The sequence below is a fragment of the Bombus pyrosoma genome, linkage group LG9, assembly GCF_014825855.1.
Source record: "Bombus pyrosoma isolate SC7728 linkage group LG9, ASM1482585v1, whole genome shotgun sequence".
In the NCBI taxonomy this organism is placed as follows: domain Eukaryota; kingdom Metazoa; phylum Arthropoda; class Insecta; order Hymenoptera; family Apidae; genus Bombus; species Bombus pyrosoma.
Genome location: NC_057778.1, coordinates 8,620,674 through 8,641,734, shown reverse-complemented (window position 1 = coordinate 8,641,734; position 21,061 = coordinate 8,620,674). Strand labels below are relative to the sequence as shown.

The 21,061-nt window shown below is 40.0% G+C and overlaps 1 protein-coding gene across 2 annotated transcripts in view; it reads left to right on the top strand.

Moving 5' to 3' along the window:
- Nucleotides 1-21,061, top strand: part of LOC122570675 (zwei Ig domain protein zig-8-like) — a 118,486-nt gene that overhangs the window by 64,327 nt on the left and 33,098 nt on the right. Inside the window, exon 1 of one of the 2 annotated variants that reach the window (XM_043733296.1) lies at nucleotides 11,241-12,052. The exons of the other annotated variant lie outside the window; for it this stretch is intronic. The gene's annotated coding sequence lies outside the window, so the exon portion shown is untranslated. Of the gene's footprint in view, nucleotides 1-11,240; nucleotides 12,053-21,061 lie in introns of those variants that run through there. 2 annotated transcript variants of the gene reach the window in all.

Here is a 21,061-nt window from a genome sequence, read left to right as displayed (position 1 = left end):
TGCCACTTGAACAGAATTACGGAGGACGTTAAATGCAGGTCCCTGTCCAAGTACCGAAGTACCAATCGGACAGTATTGCGATTCAGGTATCACCAGCGCGATGACAACTCCCGCGATTCGCGGCAAACGAGGAGCAGTTGTCGAGTAGTCACCAAGACAGAGGTGTCCTTGGGGCGACTTACGAATCCAAAGAGTTGTCCAGTGCACGTTGACCCGTACGTACCCGGAATACGCGCGAGCGAGTACGCCACGCGGCAGTTTGAAAGATCTGAGCGATCGTGAACCGATAAATCGCGGGAATAATTTTTCCAATGTGGTAAGCCAATGAGGAGACCAAGAAAGACGAGATTTATATTTTTCGTTCCAAGATGGATAAGTATCTTTGTACGGAATGAGCTCACAATGCACTTAACATAGATATCTATCTTACGATTAATTAAGGCTAAAACGCACGCATCCCACGGTGTCCAGCGATGTCCCACGATGTCCCACGGTGTCCCACGGTGTCCCCGCGGGGGTGCTAGTCCAGTCTAGATCATCCAAAATTCTTTTGGCGGCTTTTGGTGACCCAAACTGGACCGGTGCGTAGTTCTTAGCTTGGTATCGTTTTCCAAAAATTAATCAGTTGATTAATATTTGGAAAACGATGCCAATTACCGGGTCTCACCACGAGGAGGTGACTACGCAAGAGACCCGCCCATGATTTATTTAACATTATGCATCGGTTTCAACATACAACCGAAGTACCAATCGGACAGGACTGCAGATTCGCGAGCATCACCGGTGTAACGACAACTGCCGCGATTCAACGCAAACGTTGAGCAGTTATCGAGCAGTCACCAAGACAGAGAGGTGTCCTTGGGGCGACTTACGAATCCAAGGAGTTGTCCCGTGCACGTTGACCTTCACACACCCGGAATTCGCGCGAACGAGTACGCCACGTGACATTTTGAAAGAACTGCGCGATCATAAATCGATAAATCGCGAAGGTGTAAATTTTTCCTGTGTGGTAAGCGAGGGAATCAAGAAAGAAAAGATTTTCATTTTTCGTTCCAAGATGGATAAGTATTGTTGTACAGGATGGGCTTACAATGCTTAACATATGTATCTATCTTATAATTAATTAAGGCTAAGACGCACGTATTCCACGGTGCCCCATGATGCCCCCGGTACCCCTATGGGGGGTATTAGTCCTACCTAGATCACCAAAACCTGGGTCCTTATTATAAAGGTCCCTGTCCTAAATGTTGCAAATTAATAGTTTAAATATTGTTGATTAATAGTTTAAACGTTGTTGATTAATAGCTTGAATGTTGTTAATTAAGAGTTTAAATGTTGAAGATTAATAGCTTAAATATTGTTAATTAATAGTTTAATTGTTGCTAATTAATAATATAAATGTTATAAATTAACGGCTTAAATGTTATAAAGTATTAGTCTAAATGTTGTTTATTAATAGTTTAAATGTTGTAGGTTAATAGTCTAAATGTTGTCAATTAAGAGCTTAAATGTTGTTGATTAATAGCTTAAATATTGATAAATAATAGTTTAAATGTTATTAATTTATAATTTAAGTGTTATAAATTAAGGGCTTAATTGTTTTAAAGTAATAGTTTAAATGTTGTAGGTTAATGGTTTAAATGTTATAAATTAGTAGTTTAATTATAATAAATTAACGGTTTAAACGTAATAATTTAATTCGTTAAAGTTTTTTCTCGATCTTCACGGTACGACAGAGCACGCACAAATGAGCTCGCGCGCGAGTTGTGCGGTATTTATATACTTGACGGCATGCTGTTGACAAGGTGTCGGAAGGTGAATCGAACGGTTACGGCTTGTTGATGTCGTTATATTTTTCATTATAACGCAACCAAATTTATTAATTTTTTAATTCTTATTATAAATTGATGCCTTCAACAATTTATTAAAATAAACATTTCTATAATTTTAATAGTTTTTACAAGCTAAATCTAAATTCACACTTCTGTGATAATAGTTTTTCATTTAGAACTATGTTAATTAATTAATATTAATAATAACCTAACTAATTAAAGTCGGAAAGGTCTACTTAAACTTTTCGGTAAATGTCCAGTCTTCAACAATTTCCTACAAAGAATCGAACATCTATTGTAATTTGTTGTATCTTTTGTGGACATTTGCGGAGTGGACAATCGCAGTTCTCTTCGTTCGTGTAAAGAGGTTTGCTCGCGTGCAAGGATATTTAGACCGATGTTTAATTGTCAATAACCAAGAACCAAAGCCGAAAACGCAATTCTTTTATCCTTGATTTTCGGTGTCAAGAATCACTTTTTAAATTACGTTGAAACGATAGCTAAACACCCTGTATAATCCAAACTCAGACTTGGTTATCCGATATAATTTCGAAGAACAATTTCACAATTATTTCAAATAATTCTGAAATAAAATGACACGTTATTTAAAATAATATTGCAGGTTTAGGAATGAAATTAAAGAATGTGTTACGTGTAGAGAACTTCCCAGATCTTGCTCCAATAATTCCGAGTCAATGTTCGGCATGAATAAGTCAATGCATATCAATTCTGCCATATTGTATAAGGTTTGATTGCTTATATACTTTTTTATGGGAGAAGAGATGATCCTATGTCTGTTTAGGTATGCTCTCGAAAATTTCCTCTCGAATACTCTTATACGTTCCATGAAGCTAGATGGGGCATTATAGCAAGCAAGGAAAGCGTAAGATATGATAGATCTTATAAGCATCTTATAACGAAATAGTGTAACCTTTTTGTTTGGGTTTCTGACGTGAAACTATCTTTTATTTCCAGAGAATGCTTTTTCTAGCTGTGTTTTAATATCGTTAGAAAAATTTAATTTGAAATTCGCATAAAATCCGAAGTAGGCAAACATAAATTACATTCTTTCTACCGCCAGTAAAAATTATTATCTCGCGTTACCAGATGAAATTGGAGACAGTGTTTGCGTCTGTTTGAATTTCAAGCCTCCCTATGTGATATCGTACTCGTACTTTGCGAAACCGTGCGTTTCTACGACGTACAAACACGGCAGCGTGACGGTTTATTCGAGCGGCTTTGCCAGGTACGCGTGGATATGCTACGATTTACGTAAGCATGCATTTTCCAGAATTCATTCGAATAGCAATGCCATTTCATCTTCATTTATTTCCCTGTAAATTAGTTGCAACTTGAGAAGTCGAAGACCCTTCTCAAAGATTTTCATGGACTCGAAGCTTGAACGAGCAGAGTACACAATGGAACGAGAAACACGAGTAAATACACTTCTTCTTCGTTTCGCCAGTATATATCGTGTTTTCGAAAACTTGAGCGGCACGAATTTCTAGACGTTTATTTAAGATCTCTTAAAATATTCTTCCTCTTCGCTTAATCGAATTCTAATACTTTACAGTCGTTCCGCGAGAACTCTTACACGAATGAAGTTATTAGAGGGCAGGTAAGGGTTACCCGAATAGAAGAATTTGCTCGATTTAACGATTGTAATGTTCCCTTTACAACGGCAAAGAGACTTGTTTCGTATCCGAATTAATATTGAATAAAGCTATGCCTTTTAATGGCGATGATGGAGGTAGGAGGTTTAGGTTGATCGTATCTATACTTGTGTGATTCGCAGCGTAGAAAATAAATGTCGAAGAAGAAATCGTTTGACATGCAATTTGGTTGCAGGAGAAAAAGTACAATGGTGTTCGGGAAACAAAATAACAACTACATTCTAGACGACTAAACTAAAGAGAGAAGCAGCAAAGCTTTAAAGCAACAAATTTTAACATTTTTTCGACAAACGTATTTTTAATAAATCCTCCATTCTAAATCACGTTTACGTTGTTTTCAGATCGGTAATTTTACAGACTTCCTTTATGAAAATGCATCACGCGTGTAACTACGGCGAGGGAAGGTTTATCATTGTGAGTGGCACGTGATAAATGACAAACTTATACGTGTCCCTAACTCGCCTAGAGAAGGCTAATGATAGGTAGCGGATTCTACGATTACAAGGCAAGAACTGGCTTATACTCGACCGCAATTGTCTTTTATAGAAACAAGGTCGATGAAACGGTCTTTGAAGCTTTTTTCGATCAAGCTTTTTCTCGTTGGAAGGAATTATTTATTTCTTTGATAATGAACTAGATACGAATGATGTACATCTTATAAACAATTTCTGTAGGGGAACTTTGACTTCGGGGAAATTAAGATTGCAACTGATATCGATTTATTTAAACGAATACTCGAACGCTTCGTTCGAAGGAGCGACGATTTCGTCTCTAGAGCTCTGTATACGGTTCGGTAACGTCTATTTTATGTAACGATTTCATCGACATAGAGAATCCGTGGTGTCGTAGAAGTCGCCGTATTTCTTAGAGTCAGCCAAACGGTGTTACGATCCGTAACTTCGTCGTCCCTTACCAGAACGAAATATATATGTTCTAAGTGTCATCATCCTCGTATTACTTTCCGATATGTATCAGCGATACAACGAACTTCTGTCAAAGCTCAGTTAGCTTTTTGTTGCAGCTAATTTGCATCGACGTTAAATTGCAGTATTGGTAGGGTAACTGCATTAGCTTGCATTTTGGAAATACGATACAATTCCATGGAAATAGAACGGAAATACGATACGATACTCGAGTGACTTGTAATGATTTTTGAATTATTCGCGGTCCCTTCGCAGGGACATTCCTATAAAAGTTATCGAAATCGAGCGCAGAGATTTTCGAATATAGAATGACCGTAATAATGACCATTGTTCCGCGATGTATTAATATGGAAAATCAATTCGTTGGACAATGTCGATGACGAGCATTGACGAACGAACGAAAGAAAGATCTGTGACACGAATGGATTTATGATTCGATACTTTATCTAACTTAATCGTGACATTTATGAAGCGAATGACGTTTCTTTTTAAATGAATCGCATGCTCGACACCTCTAACACCAGTTGCCATCAGGTGGAACTGGTGACACTCTTTATTTTTGCTAATTTTCCGCGAAATGTTACGACGAGTCATTCCCGAGCCAGATCCTTAATCCTGATAAATGGAAAAATGACCTCGCTGTGTCTCGAGCGGGCTCGTTTTTCCGACTGTTGCAGACCCGTTAATAAATTTGTGTTTACGATGTCTGACCAGTCGCGGGCTCGGGTATTTTTGTCTCTGGCTATCTCACAGTTACCCCTTGGTTACCTCTCTGAAACACATAAATATTCCGCTGCCGGGGTTACGGTCTCGGTATTAACCAATCTCTGCGTTCCACGCAATCTCGAGCCACGTGTTCCACGGATTAGGACAGCCTAATCGCATTTCCGAATAATATATTACGTACCTTTAAACAAGCAGCGTCTGTACGTGAAACGAATATTCTCCTTCATTCTTGTCCTAGTACATCATCCCCTATCGCGAAAAAAGAGAATTCTTCTTCTCTAATTTTTTATCCGCTGGAAATACGGGAAATCAAACTATTTTCTACGGAGCGGATACAGAAGTAAAGACTTGTCCATCCAGGTGACACTTCTGTTCTATTTCGTAGAGGAATCATCGAAATGAGGATGACGCAGGGATATAAACGCGAATCTGATTCGCGCAGGTTCGATCAGCGAACGATCACCTTCGTTTCGCTTTGATACAAAGACACGGATATGATAAAGAATGGCTTCCATCCGACGACGTGCCGTGGAAGATCGATCAAAGCTAAGCAGATGAAATTTTTCATCGATGTCTTCTGAATACGAAAACGAGGTCGAAATCATGGGTCCACCGAAGAAGTTTTGTTACGTTTATTTTATCGTTTGCTCTCCCAATCATTCTTCTTTAACGATCCTTCTTCCTTATTCTCTCTATTTTAAATTCCATCCTCTGATGTAACACCATTCACTGATCCGGTATCCGTGCTTGTTACCAAGAGAAGCAACCTTATTCTTTATCTTTTATATACGAATTTATACATTATATACATTAGCTCGTAACATTTCCCTCGACCAGAAGTTCCACAACATATTTCAAACACGCTAGATCCTCTTCGATGAAATACAATTACACGATAAATCAGTTTTGCAAAGTTCCTTTAAAAAGAAGGATAAATACACGAGTATTATACGTACAAATACGATTAAGAGAGTGTGGTATGGCAATGCGAATGTTTTGGTCTATGCGTATGTACGAAAGCCTGGTAGAAACGCTTCTCAACGTAATGTAGGGACAAATCGTGCAACTGTACGTCTACCACGAGGTTGCCGCGCTACCATTGTAATCTGAAGTTGTGCACGAGGGTGGAGACGACGATGGGGACTAGACGTCTCGTATTAACCCACCAACAATGCAAGGGATACGAATGGTTAGCGTAATTTGCTAGTGTCGAAATTCGCGACTGTACAGTCTCTAGGCGTTTCACCCTTCCTTTCTGTCCCGTCGAGAACCGCTACCACTACAGACCCAACGATACGGTTTCCCTTTCGATTTTCGCATGCTAGTGTCTCGTTTCGTACAACGTGATCCAACCCTACCGTGCTAACATACGATCTTCTATCGGTGCATATAGAAGACAAGACACTGATATGGTGAATTAAATTTCGCACGTGAGTTGGAACGTTCGCGGTTCTGTAAAATATCCATCGCACGGAAAAGAAGCAAGAGGCTAATTTAAAATGCGGTTGTAATATTTAATCATGCGACGCGCTCGGTGGTCTCTGACGATACTCGCAACCATTGTAATTCGAAATCCTTCAAGCTAAACTCCGCGCTTCGCATTAACTGTCAAGCCTTAGGGCTGAGTAGTTGCAGCAATTTCGTACTGGAGGAATTTGCAGCAGCTTCTACCGCGAGATACTCGCGTAGAATATCCGTTAAGTTTTCGAGGAATTTGAATTATCCACAGGATATCCTGGCTGCGGATACCAACTTTTCGATTCCTGTAATTATATGGCATCGAAGCTTCCCCTTTGTGCAGCGACTCCGGCAGCTTTCCGACCACGACTGTTTTGTTATCCCCGGTTCTATCATTCGAACACTTTTCAACTTTTCTCGATATACAGGAATATGTGAAAATTCACCACGTATTACGTAGTTTTGTTAAACGTTACACGAGCAGGTTTAAGCGAAAACGGTGCGACCTCGGCGACGTTCGTGAACTCGTTAATTTTAATCCACGATGTCTCATTCACAGGTTTGTGTGTATAAACGCTGTCATCTGATTTAAATACGTTCCGGAAATACTTCAACGGCGTCAAAGAAACATTGCTATACATATACCGTTTAAATGTCCACGTTTATATTCCGATAGTCGAGGATTATAACATTTCTCACATATTTCTCGACTCGTATCATCCACTTCTTCTTGATCCTCATGCATTTATTTTCTCTTTTCTGGACCGTGTGCTACCTAATTTATCGAACTATAACTCTTCTTCTACTTCTTCTTTGTTATTAACTCATTTATTACATTTTCTGTTTTACTTTCCCTTTTGCCACATTACTCTGTGACTTTGTACGATTGGTTTTATCTATTTTTATATTATTTTATTATGTTATTTGTACGTTAAACTGAATTAAATTAGCTGGACAAAGTTGCGGTAAATGCTAATTACGTTGAAATCAAAAAGTAAGTGTACTGTAATGTCGTCTACGTAATTTTACTTAGTCGTAGCTGTGAAAACTTTCGTTGAAACGATCACGCCTGCTGGAGAGTCAATTAAAAGTCAACAAGATAGTGGGGAAAAGTTTCTTTAGGTATTTCTCAAACACGAACCGATAAGCGTCGTACGACGAGCAGACACGAATCGTAATTTTGTCATAGATTTAACACGTTGCTTCCGCGTAGAAAATATCGAAAGGAAAACAGATTGTCCGGTTTATTAAAATTTAAAATTATACTTATCGTTGACATACGTAATCGAAATACGTTGTTAGTGTAACTGCATAAACGAGCGACGATAGATTAGAAAAGAAAGTATCGAAAACCAAACCTTGTTGCCATTTCCATTCAAACACGTGGGAATTGTCTCGAGTGACAAATAAAGTTCCGGCGAACGCTTAAAGCTTTTAGGAAGAGAAAACAAAACGCCGGTATAACCGAGAAGTTGTTCGGTAGTACCGGAACTTATCAAGGCAATAACCGAAGCGAAAGGGGTACGTGTTTGGTTTACACTCGCACGAATGTAGTAAAAAGTGTTTCTCGCGATTCTCCTTGCTTTTACTCCGTCGACTCTCGAGAAGAAACAACACCGGATTGTGAACTATCACTACGTCTTTCCTCGAGGTTGGCTGAACTTTGACGGGATGCGATATAACTCCAACGACGATCATGAACGCGCACCAGGTCTTTTCTTCCTTTATTTAACCGAAAATAGTCGATAGCACCTGCTCCAGAAGCTTTTGGATTTGGCAAACGAGCGCGTTTACTATCGTTAAGGTGAATGCCATGGGGTGATTTATCCTCTTTACTTTGTCACGACACCGACCAAATCTCTCGTGGGTGGGAGACCAAGAACCGACAAGAAACGGAGTAAAACGAATCGTCCGCCTTACAGGATCCTCTTATCCTTAGCAGCAGTGCGAGGACAGATTGAAAAGTTCTCGTTGGCAGAGTTTATCCCTCTCGTGCTCTGTCGTTGGCACGAAAATTCGTCGAGCCGATCGAATTGATTACCGCGTATCTTCCTTTAATCGCATTAGACGTTACTCCTTCCTGGGTTAACGAGTTAGATGGGAGTGATCGGAGGACGAGAAGGAAGTCTCGAGGAAACGCATCGAAATCTCTCTAGAAGATTTATTTCAGCAACTGGGCACGCGATTGTCATTGTTGCGATAATAACGAGACAAGCCCGGATCTTGGCGAGGACAAAGCTTCGGCGACAAGAACCATTAAATACACCGGCCACCAGGTAACCGACTAAAGAGTAAAAGTACAATAGATAGGCGACAATTTTATGTAAAGAGTGGTTTAACGAATGGCATTGTTATCATTTCGAGATGAAAAATTGTAGAAGCTCTCAAAGCGAATAGTGGTTCGGGGGAGGGAAGCGGGGTGAAAAACCGTGGGACAGAAATGAAAAGCGTGAGAAGAAGCGGGCACCTGCTGTGTGGGTAAATCAATAGCTTCTTCGCAAAGAATGAAGAAAAAGATGTCTGAATAAGTACTCGTGGTTTCTTTGTCCGCTCGATTATTCGTCCAGCGTCGATTCAATGGAACGCGACTTTAATAAACCGATCTTGAAGATTCTTGAATTAATACTTCTCGCCTCGTTTTAATCTTTAGATCGAACCTTTCCCTGTCGAGTTTGTTCTCTCGTTTTACATACTTAGTAAAATCAAACCTCGTAAAAACGTCCAATACGAGTGAAATGTAAAAAGGTTTGCTCGTTCGTTCGATTCATTGTTTTATTTCTGGTATTTTTCTCGTGCCAGATAAGCCGAATATTAATGAATTTATATTTTTCCTATTTCAAAGGAGGAAATGTTTCAAGTTAAACACGCGTATTTTAAACACTTTAGTAAATTGCTGATGCGTAGCCATGGAGTATTTTTCTACGGTGCAGTAACTTTTACGAAATTATTATTATGCGTGTTGCTTTTAGTTTCGAATAAAATCGACTACGATATTTAGAACGTACAAATTTATTCATTTCTGTTTTTAGCAACGGTTAAAGCTTACCCTAAATAACGAATAAGGTTAATAAAAATATTGTAGCGAACAACATTTTGCAAACGCATAAACCATTTAAAAATTGTTATCTGGTATGCACACTATCATTGCTACACGATGAAAAAGATCGTCGTATCAAATCTCGATCGTATATTATAAATATCGGTGTTTTTCTACCAAAATCTGACGCGCGACCGATACCGTTTTTTTATAATTTATAGCGTGTTCCATTCGTTTTATTCGCTTTGCTCCTTTCCTTTGAAGACTACGAATCGAAAAAGAAAAAAGAAAAAAAAAAAAAAAGGAATTGATCCGTGGATATTCAAATTCGATTTCTTTGTATTATATCACATTTCCCTCCGATCAATCGTTTCAGTCGCTTTGAGTCGTTTAATTGTAATATAGATTTCTTGATTATCGTTTATTATCGTTGGTATTTTTGTAACTTAATCCAAACCAAAGGGAACGTTGTCTTTACTGATTTGTTATAATTCTTGAATTTTTGTCATCGTGAAAAGATAACAGAATGCAGATAGCATAGTGTATAAAAGTTCTTCGGAAACATTTTCTTCGATTTATTTGTTAATGTTGTTATTAAACGCTTTTTACGAAGCCCTTTTTTGCGTTTATGTTAGTACGGCGTAACTTACCATGCGATCTACTCTCTGTTATTTATCGCGGAAAGAAACAAGAAACGTAAATTGGAAGGATTCGCTCGATTCGAGGAAAAACTCCATGTGCCGTTTCCAAGGAAATGTTTACGCGTGTTTTTTTTTTAATGAGCAAGCAACGTTCGCGTCGAATATTCCAAAATGTGGTTTGAGAAAGAAGCAAAGAATAATTTGTGTAACGTTGGTTATGCCACGCGATATGGAGCTGTATAGGTACATATTTCGAATGAAAAAGTGCAATATTTTGCTGGATAACGTCGCCATCATTTGTACCTGTTGAAGCAATTTCGTGTACACCGAACGTTACCAGGACAGCGCTTACGATTGCTGGCCATTTCTATTGTCTTAAACTTCGACTTTTACTGCGACTTTATGTCTCTCGTTGGAAGACTTTGCGTTGTTGGAAGAATTTTTAACGATGTCACTTATGTCCTAAAATAACAGAAAGGTAGGACAAGAGTTTGATAGTGACATCCGTCACTTTGTTTTTTAATGGCCCCTTTTTTATAGGGCGAGTAACGATCAAGCACGAAATAAGCAATAACGCCGATATCAACATCGAGAATTCTAGTCGAAGAGAAATAGCGGCACCTCGTTGAAACCAGGCAAAAAAGAGGATGCAGGAAAAGGACGGAGAATAGAAAGAAGAGAAAGGTCCAAGCGAGAGGGTAAAAGGAGAAAAAGGTGAAAAAAAAAGTATAAAAGGAAGTCGAAGGCAGAGGAAAGGAGAGAGAAGAAGGGCGGATAAAGAGAGCATAGAGAAGAGGGGTTTCACAGGCATCTCGTCAAAAAAGATGAAGTCACCGTGGTTTTGGGGCGGCACTGAGAAGAGGGGTGGGTGAGTTCTTTAAGGTAGGAGGCATGCGCGGCGTCCGGGGGTGCAGGACGCCGTCAGGGGGTTAGTCGCTTGCCAACAACACGACGCGCCGCTCGTGTATCGCGATCGTTCGACTCCATTTGCCGCGCACCGTCCTTTCGGCTTCTCCTTTGCTCGCGTCTCCTCGCTTTCGCGCATTCATCGACGCGTCGAGCGTTGTACGTGATCGCGGTACACTCGAACGCGGGATCTCCAAGTTCCGCGCTCGTCCTTTTCCATCATCCTACGCGAAACAGCCAGTCGAAAGTTTGCTTCGAGTGCACAGACATTAAGGAAAAGTTTCGATTCGATAGTGCTAGGTGTTCTCTGTTGTCCGTTGTATTCTCACACGTAGCGAGATACTCTTTATCGTTTCTTCGAAAGTGTTCCTGTAACAGTTACGAGTTTCTTAGGAGGTATTATGTGAAGATGAGAATCCAGATGGAAAGGTCGAGGACTTTCGGAACAGATATCCGTTACGAAGTACGGCAGCTTGCTTTTCCTTGAACTCGTGCTGCTGAAAAGCGTAACCACCGTCAGCGAACGTTGGCAATTGTTTGACACGATGCGCGGATCAAGGTGAACTTTCGCGGGAAGAAAGCGCGAGTGGACTAAGGTGGTTGCGGAATTTTGTCGAGATCTTTCCGGTCGAGGATCGAGTTTTATGGTTTTACACGGCACCGATGCGCTTTTCTGTCCGACGAAACAGTGCTGTGATACAAGTGGCTTAAACCTTGCCACAAGAGTACTGCAACGTGTTACCGCTACTGCAGTGAATGACGCGAAAAAGTGTACGTAACTTCGATCGGCCTCGTGTAAGATTGCATCTCGTTGCTTTTTGGATCTTACACGTTACCAACGACCAAGATAATCCAGGTATCTCTTTTTCTATTTCTAATTCAACCGAATACCACTATACTTATACTTGTAATTCGATGTTTCTTGTTATATTCGTATTAGGAGAATCGGCGATGAAAGCGTCGCAACACGTTGATTATTTGTTAAGTATATTCGACGGTTTGACAGATCGTTGAAATTGATACCCTTTAATACAATTCAAATGACAGCTATTTCCTCGAAAGGAGGGAAATTTATTTAAGAGATTTTATCCGAAGGAGATTGAAATCGTATCGCGATACGAACAACTTAACCGAGTAGTTATATACAGGGGTATACGCACGTAATAGGTTCGTAATACGTTCGTTATAAAGCGAATATAGCATGGATACTTATACGCGCGGCTAACTCGTGCAAATGCATTATGTAATACAGGCATACATTGAAACTAATTAGATAACTTTGTTTTCCGTTTAACAATGAAATTGCTATATTACCTAGTAGAACGTGTGCTGCACACGGAGCATCGATGCATGGGTTAAGCTCGTTGGTTTTGTAATTTAATTTCGAAATCCCGCTCCAGGCTAGGATACTAAAGCACAGCTAGAGAAACGGAGATAACGTTTCTACATAGAAAACATAAGGCAAGTTATCAGAGATTCTACACGAATTTTCACGCTGAATAAGCAATTCGTCCTATTCGCCGAATAAGCAGAACTTTTGGAAATTTGCGCATATAAATATGCGAGGGAATTTCTTTAACGGCGAAATTGACGAAAATTCGAAAAACGAAAAATGTCGAAAAACGACTTGCTTGCGAGCTCTTGCAATTTTCCAGCGATGGACAATATTTGCGTTACGTCAAAAATATAAAATCGAGGCTTCAACGTTTTCGTTAAAAATGCAGAAAAATTGATAACGTGTCGAGAGATAATTGTTTTTATTTTTCGCATCGTGCGACAGTGTCCATCAACGTTGATATCGATATCAGCAGGCGTCGTGCGCCTTCTTTCTCGCTGGGATTAAATGAGTGACATTCCGTGCATTTAGTGCCCGATTTAATTGAAATTGAAACGGTATTTCGTACATCGTATTGTGCTTACACGGCGATGTGCTTTCCGTAATGGTCGATTTTATTTCGCCATGGCCGATAAATACTATAATTTCGGGCCCTGCCGCAGCAATTACCGTGAAACGTTAGGAGGAACACTCACGATACAATTTCGTACGAAATGTTGCCGTAATTCTTCGTTGAAGTAATTGGAGAGGGGAGTTGGCAGTTTCTAAGGGAAAGATTCATTTGATACCGGCAATCCGCAGCATCACCGGTATTATAATTTTGGAAGAAAAACGACAACCACGTAGAGAAGATTTTGAATAACGATTCATCTTCATTCCTGAAGTATAATTTTGGCAATTGCTTTTTATCGATCGGCCAGGTCAGATTACTTCGAAATACATGCTATGTCCACGTTGGCGAACATTGGGGATACTGTTTCGTGCTATATACTGGTTCGTGCAATAGCCAAAGAAGGGATTAGGCCGATCGGTGCACTTCAAAACCGATCAATCATCGAGGATTTTTATCGTTTGCCTATTTGAACTTTTGTCGTTCGAATAATTATGCAAATACGATTTTCTTCGCGCGTACACTGTCGTGGAATTTAATTAATAAACACGAAACTATTTCGTACTGGTGGGATGAGCTCGTTCGTTTTATTGGATCATCGTTTCTGCGAGAATATTAATACCCTATCTATGACTACTTTTATGGTATAAAAATTTTTTAACGCTGAGAGAGATTTTTTAACATCGACTCCATCGTTTGGCTTATGTTACGGGACATAAAATATTTCCCTTCTTGATACTTGATTTTTACAGCGTTGAATAATCAACGTATCGACGATCGATCGTATTAATGAATGTACATACATCGCTCTGAATAATTGTTCGTTAATTACTGCATTCCTGTGACATGCAATATTAATGTACCTATTACTGTGGAAACGTTTTGGTAAAGGTTGCTCTTTCATTCGGAAAAATTCATCGAACAATTTAAATGAAGTTGTCAACGAAATGACAATAACTGCGATCGTGTGGCTAGCATGCAATTAACGTATTAATTAAATGTAGAAATTGCTGGGACGTTTAATAATTGCCACTTCTGTATTATTATCGTACGGATAATAATCGTACGAAATTTTGCAACGTAACTACGTCCAAATGAAATTAATATAATAGATGATACGTAAAACTTTGCGAAAGAAATGTGAAAAGCGGCGTGACGGAATAAAAGGAAGGAAAACGGATACTTAGTCATCTCCGATGATGTCGATGTCGGAACTCGTGTCGACGTGATTGAGGGAGAGAGCGATGGACGTTGGATAATTAATTACTTTGATTGCTATTTGAGAAGAGAATCACGTAGGCTGCTGCTTCATTCAGCAAACCGATCGTCCCTATGCATTTGGTCACGTTGTTAATTGCCATTTCATTTATCTGTGGTTTCATCGGGATTTCCGCAAAAGGAAGGAAGAAGGAACCTTGTGGATAAATGTCGTCCGAAAGACTTCGTTGATAAGAAGGTTAAAGTTTCCATTAGAAAAATGTTTTCATCGTGAATGACTCGACCGGCAGGGCCATTTGTTAAAGAGGTGTAATAAAAAGACGATGTTTTTCATTTTCTTTTTGGTTCTGGAACGTGAGTGCTGTTTTGTCACGAGAATGCGATCCGAAGGTGTCGATCGTAACAAAAAATTCGATTTCATCCGACGTTGACACCTGAGAGCCGATAATGATAGATGATTCCCTTCGGTCGGCTCTTCTTTCATCTATGAAAGTACTAGCAGACGTTCAGCCAGCGCAGCCATCTAATGGAGATCGGCTGACAGAAATTTTTCTAACGGGTTTTCTTTTTTTATACATACCTTACGAAAATTACGGTTGAATACTGATATCATCGTGTTCCCCCCCCCCTCTTTTTTTTGCCAGCAAACTTGTCGGTCGTATGGAATTGCGTTATTCCTAATAGGTCACCGAGTTTTATCCGGTTTCGTGGATATTCGGCTGGTCGTGTAATTGGACACAGATGCCGTGGTGGCTTTCTGAAAACGTAGATACGCGCAATATGTACATACGTATAGATAGGAATGTACACATGAGCCGGAATAATCAAGCGAGCTTTGCGTTTTATTTTTCCCGCTGTAACACGCGCGAGGCGTATCGAGGCGCCGCGCCGCGCCGGATAAAAATTATTCTCTATTAATAGTAATAGTGTTCGGATATACAGCCGCCGGAGAAATCCCTGATAATGGAAAAATACAGAGACGCGGCGGTTAAACCCTTTGGTAATGTCACGCCATGCCACGCCACACCGACATCAGGTCAACTTTCGAATTAGGTCATAGATAGAAGAGGATGCTCGGTATCACTTTCGAGAGTGCATTTGAATATGTATGTAAATTTAAATCAATTAACCTACAATAATATATCGAAAATGCGAGCAATATCTCAAGAATATGTTTGCCATCGTACACGGCAAGCGGTGACGTACGTACACAGTTTAATAAAACCTGACATTGTTAATCTACGTTAAATGATCCGTGCGCGCGTAAAAATAAAGATACAAAAATTATTGGCCCATTGTCAGAAAGATTGATAAAAAATGGCGCTATCGAGGGATTCGGTAAAACGTTCGATGCTTAAATTTAAATCGCAAGTGGCTCGTCGACGTTAATTTATTAAGCCGTTACTCTGCGCACATTGATTTCGCGCGAACTATTACGTTGTGCGCTACTTTCGCATTAACTCATTTATTATAAACGCATCGTTAACCGTGTCACGATATAACTATGTTGAAAGGTAATTAGTGCATCGTACAGCAATATGTTGCATTTAACGATATAATACGTCGCTCCATTCGCCGAATAAATTACTTCCTGTCGGTTTAGATAAGCTTCTGACTACTGGACGCATCATAAATTTCATAGGAAAAAATTCTTTGTTCTACATCGCGGCTAATCTAGGAAGTGGTCGAGTAATTATTCTACATCCGCTTTATCCTTAGCAACTTTCTTTAATTCGGCTCACCCCGTTCCCCGGAACAAATCAACCATAGATTTGACAAGCATACCTAAATTACATTACAAAGTCTCGATGACGAAGTACAAGCAGCTGCAGTAGATTAGTTCCCGTAACTAACTATAATTGCATCTGTCGCGGTACCGACTCCTCCGCCCGGTGTTTCTTCTCGAGTGCTCTTTGATAATTAGGGGAAAGTTCGAGTCCAGCTAACGAACTACGGATCGTTGTTACCTACGGTCTTGGACAGAACAAAAGGTGTAACGGTAATAAAGGTCGTACGACGATTGTAATAAATGAAAATGACGCAGGAAACCACGATACAAGTAAGATATAGAACATGACGAAACAAAGATGTAAATAACAACGGGGTAACTATTCGAAATAAAGCGACGAAAGATGGTAAAAAAACAGAGGTGGTAGATGATTATTATGATTATGCAAAGAGGAACTTCAACTTTGAGAAAAGATAAAAAGCGATAGCGGTAGAGCGAGAGACATTTGAACGTTCTATGTTCAGAGCGCTTTATCCAATCAGTCGACTATAAATAATGTATTTTTAATACTGATCGCTCGCGATATACTTACTTAGGCTCGACGGGTGCGATTGGGCTGCGTGTTCTTGGCCCGCGAGCCAAAGACGCTTAATTATTCAAAGACAAGAGCAGCGTCGTTAAGTGACACGACCGCCGCTATTACCTCTATTTCCGTCATTCTCTTCACGTGGTTTATTAGGTTATTGTATGGGCGAATTTACTCGTTCATAAACGTCACCTTTATCCTTTGTATTAGCAGTAATCTTACTTGTTAAGTAGCGCTTTGCGCACGAGTTTCTGCACGTAGTATACCCGGCACTCGAAATCTCTTCTATTCGACTTTCTACGTCGACAAACTTGTGCCTTTGTTGAGTGCATCTACAGTGTTGAAAAACAATCGTAATCTAAATTTAACAGTGCGTAAATGTACATAATAAATATTTACAGAAGCAGATATACAAAGGAAAAAGGAAATGGTAACTCCGTCTGGAGTAGAAAGCATTTCGCGGCTTTAAAAAACGTTGCGCATATTGGTCTCGCACGACTTGCCTTGCTTCGATAAAGCTGAGTGATAAAAAAAAAAAAAAAAATAAAATAAAATAAAATGCTTAAACGAATAGGAATATGCAGAGATCGTAACATTCGTTGCTATTTTAATGGGATTACACGGACGATAAAAGCTGTAAAAATTGCCTCAAGAATTTCGTTATTATCGCAACCAAATTGCACGTTGGAAAACAAAGATCGACAGGTAAGCGAGAATTTGCACGCGAATCAAGTATAAGCGAAGGTTAAATGGGCAAGAATTTATTGTGTCCGGACAGCTGGAATTGGCAGCAAGGTTAATAACGACTAACGAAATCACAGTGACAAGTCCTAGAAATTGGCCACCTTTTAATTACGATAGATTATCTTTGCTCGCAATGTCCGACGTTGATAATAATTTTATGACACGACGCGGAAACGAAACTGCTCGTTAAAACGACTGTAAACTAGCGGTAACTCTCCTCTGTGACGTTGGTTTGAAATTGAATCCTTTATGGCTTGATTGTTCAACCTTTCTGTGAATAAAAAAATTGTTACTCTTAACGAGCACCTTTGTTCTCAGCTTTATTTTCATCAATGGAATACAAAAGATTTTCTGGCATTGACGTCACGGGCAAATTTATTTCCAACTTCGATCCAGGTATAATTACGTCAGAGGGAGAACCAAATTTCCTCACTTTTCGCCAATTCATTCTGCGAGACTTACCCAAGAAGGGGCGAATATAGAACACACGGAAGAAAGAATTTCGAAACAAAAAAGTCACTACAATACGTCGCTATGAAGTCAAGTTCGACGCGATGAATATCGAGGGAACGATACTCACGCCGACGGCTACCACTTTTCTCGATGCATCGATGCGATTCTCCTTTTAAACAAAGCGGCGATCTTAACCCGCATTGCAGAACCTCTTTTATTTCCTTGTTTTCAAGCCGATATCTGAACGAATCTCGAAGTTCCTTCCCAACTTATTCATCCCTTCCCAATTCATTGTCAAAGAAACTTAAAGTCTCCCTCGAACTTGTACTTTGCCACCGATAATTCATTTTCTGAATTTAACTTTCTACAGGCGAACGATGTTTTATATTTTTCCTTATCGAGATACGATGGTCTTTATAATTCGATATCGTTGTGTCAGGTGTCGTCGTGATTTCACGTTGGCTCGTTTTTTGACGAAACCGTACGAAGAAAATGCGAAGGGTTGTTTCTCACTCGAGATAGAATCTACTCGCCAGGTGATATCGCGAATAGGTGAACGTAAACGAAAGTGAAAAGATAAAAGGAAAGAGATAGGAGATAGAGTAGCATCCGTAAGGTTGACCTCATGATGTACGATGACCATTACGAGGATCCCGAGGAATGAGAGAAGCAAGAAGAGACCAGCTTTCGTACACGTATGTCGACTTCCTGGCCTACTGGGAAAACGTATTACTGTAATTTTACGTGTAAAAGTTATTATCTAAATTTGTCGGAAAATTGTCTGCCAAACTTCTAGCCCCGTATACTCCGTATGCTAGTTGGATTTTCACCCCGCTACATCGAATTCTGTTCGATCTATGCAAACTAAATTAGCATCTGCCGTGACCCGTTGCCCGGTTCGTGCTATTTGCGAAAAATAGATAGGTACATCTTTTCAGCCACCGGATAATGCGAATAACTCGATTTTACCTTGGAAAGTATTTAGGTACGTACATACATCAGGATGAATGCGCGGGCGGATCTTTTCTTTATCGATGCAGCGGCAATGCAATACGATGCTCGAACCATTCGAACATTTGCTCGCAAGAGGTTGTTCGTGAATATGTCTAAATGGACGTTCCATTCACTTTTCGTTGATTCATGAAAAATTATTAGTCGGATGAAACGGTTATCGGATCGAAAAAACGGGCCGAATTGCAATTTTTCTCGAACACGAAGTGACCTCCTGAGAGAAAGCAGATGGCGTGACGAATATCGCGTTCGACTGGTAATTACCAGCTGGAGGGTATACCATGGGTAATCAAACGATCAGACGTTGCCGTTCCCAGCGGAAAACCAACCCTTCGTGCCACCTTGCGTCTACATATACATCCTGTCTTGAAACCAGCGAGAAGACTTATCGGATCTCGCTAAATATGTCAGACCTACGTCTTCCGGTATCCGGGAAACCTCATCGAAAGTGACTTTATTCGATATCGATTTGCTGTTCGTTCCCCTTTCATCGATCGAACAAATTGTTTTCATACTGTTTGCGGAAAGGGGTCGAACTTCCGAAAGGCCTCGTTGTTAATAAGATTCATAGATCGTTGTAACTCGTCTATATTACGTCTGGATTATCAACCTAAGTCATAAAGAATGAAATCTGGTTATTTTTGAAGCAAATTACCGATGTATTATTTGCTCTGTCATCGAGAAATATATGTCTGGTCTCTGGATTTAGATCGTTCATGACAGGTAACCACGTTGGAAGATCGACTCGAAAGTTGGACTCGTAAGAATATCTCCTTTTTTGAAACGTGAATAACGTGACAGGATCGATAGGCAAAAGCAAACGTCGAACCAAACCGAATAAACTTTCAAAAGTGTACAATAACTGCGCCGATGGTGGAACTCTGAACGAATCTTTTTCCAACTTGGTGGAATGTTGACAGACAGCATCGTTGATCGAATGAGTTGTCGCAGTGTTATGAATTAAATTGAAAAGTCGATGAAAGGCAGGTTTCTAGGTAATTTATTTATATTATGTACATCATAGCGTTTCGCTTTCTTAAACATTTTAAATCTTTGAGCTCGTCTGCATTACATTAACGACCGCGGAAATTGCACTTGGCGCACGAAAGAAATCCAGATTCTCGCTCTTGCAACGAATAATCTAAAGCAGTCGCGCACACCTTTCACACCTTTCATCTTGCAATTTCTTCTGGAAACAAACAACGGTGCTAGTGAAAAAAACTGGCAAAGTACTTACTCTATGTCGCAGGTATTTCATGGATTTGGTCGGTCTCGTTTTTAATTAATGACAGTACGAAGATAATGCGCGAAGATAAACGTTTTTTTTTTTTTTCTTGAATCGTTAAAAGTAATTTCTGTTGGCGTTCGCCTTTAGTTGGTCGAAGCACGAGGTTAATTGGCAACGGGAATGGTGATCAACGTTCCACGATTAGCGAAACGCGCATGATGATGAAATTAATGAAAATTTGTGAGCTGAACCGGTTAAACGCGAACACAGGTTGGTAAACCGATAGGCTTTGGCCGACTTACGCTTGGTCGGAACAAATAAAAGAATAAAAATTACCATGTTTCACGAAGGTTAGGCAGGAACGAGTCGTTATATCGCAGAGGTTTGAAATATTCGATGAGTCAGCGCGCTTCTATGGGTTCCCTTTAAAACGCCATAGCCTTTCGCGGTTAAATATAAATATAACCGACTAAATCCGGGTGAATAGCCCCTGCTCCAGTTTGAGGTTAACGTAAGTCGTTAATCCACGGTCGTAATCCAACGCGCGATATGTAATATTCTTTTGCACGGATTTGCGACGTAATTTGACGAACGATGTAATCTATAGAATTAATCCAAGACGGTCTGGAGCAACGTGTATAGGATCAGATTATGCGGAATTACGACCTCGAGGAGGGATGAATCGTTTGCGAACAGCCCGGTCGAATAAAACATGCAAGATGAGATCGGATATACGTAGGGGATGATCCGTTGACGCATCTGTCGTGCTTATAAGGGATGTTCCCTGTTGTAGGCCCCATGAGACAGTGAAACACGACCCACATCGGACCGCGGTTAGTCACGCGTGTCAAATGAGCAAACTTAAACAGATTATATGCCGATTGCTGGATATTTTGGCTGAACCACGTCGTCGTAAAGGGAGCCTGACTTTTGCGATTTCGTCGACAGAT